A 1,478-nucleotide genomic window follows, 5' to 3' on the forward strand; every position below is an offset into this window, starting at 1 on the left:
GGCGTTAGGAAGGGCATCCAGCTGTAGAAAGTCTGTCAGATCAGATTGGAGCCTGGTGCAGCCTGCTGACTTGCCAGTCCTCAGTCAAATCGTCCAACCCATGTTAGCATGGAAAGCGGACATTAAACAATGATGAACAATATGATGATATGCACACACACAAAAACAAAATCGAAAGCAGCACTTGTGTTCTAAATATTATCAATCACACATATGCAATGCATGTGTTTTGTTTGTTTGCTGGATTCTCTAAGTGCTGTACTACAGCAAATCCAGCAGACAAGCAAAGCATGTCCGAGTGAAATCAGTAAAGTGATTTGAGTAGGTGCAATCAGTAAAGTGTGTGTGTGTTCTCTTCTGTTTTCAATTATTTGAAATCTCCTTGTAAAGAAGTAGCTGGTTTTAAATTTGAGAAAAGTCCGTATTCCATGCTGGCATGGGTTGGACGGTTTGACTGGGGACTGGCAAGCAAGGAGGCTGCACCAGGCTCCAATCTGATCTAGCAATGTATCTACAGCTGGATGCCCTTCCTAATGCCAACCACTCCGAGAGTGTAGTGGGCGCTTTTTACATGCCACCAGCACAGTTAAGTGGTACTGGCATTGGCCACGTTTGGATGGTGCTTTTTACGTGCCACTGACACAGGAGCAAGTCAGGATGAGGGGGCTGGCATCAGCCACATGCAGGTGGTGCTTTTTATGTCCCACCGGCATGGGGAGCCAGTTAGGCAGTACTGTCAATGACCCATGCATGAATGGTGCTTATTGTGTGCTACCAGCATGGGAGCCAGTCAGGTGGCATTGGCATCAGCCACAACTACAATTTCCATTTGATTGTGATTTGATTTGATTTTGATTTACTTGACTCAATAGGTCTCAAGCATGGCATGTCACCCAACGATCCAAAGGTAGTTTTTTAAGTAGGCTGGTTATGCAACACTGGTGTAGGCTACAGCTGTGATCTTACTTTACTTGCCGGGTCTTCTCAGTCATAGCATACCTCCAGAGGTCTTGGTCTTTCGTCATTGCCTCTGTGAGGCCCAACATTCAAAGGTCATGCTTCTCCATCTCATCCCATGTCTTCTTGCGTATCCCTCTTGCATGGGTTCCTTCCACTGTTAGGGAGTGACATTTCTTCACATAGCTCTCCTCATCCATACATAGCACATGACCATACCAGCACAGTTGTCTCTCTTGCACACCACATCTGATGCTTCTTATGTCCAACATTTCTCTTAGGGTACTTACACTCTGTGGTGTGTGCACACTGACATTACACATCCAGCAAAGCATACTAGCTTCATTTCTTTCGAGCTTATGCATGTCTTCAGCAGTCACAGCCCATGTTTCACTGCCGTGAAGCATAGCAGTTTGCACACTTGCATCATACAATCTACCTTTCACTCTGAGCAAGAGGCCCTTTGTCACCAGTAGAAGTAGAAGCTTTCTGAACTTTACCCAGGCTATTCTTATTCTAGT

The sequence above is a fragment of the Octopus bimaculoides genome, chromosome 1 (genome assembly GCF_046866305.1).
Source record: "Octopus bimaculoides isolate indiv1 chromosome 1, ASM4686630v1, whole genome shotgun sequence".
Lineage (NCBI taxonomy): Eukaryota > Metazoa > Mollusca > Cephalopoda > Octopoda > Octopodidae > Octopus > Octopus bimaculoides.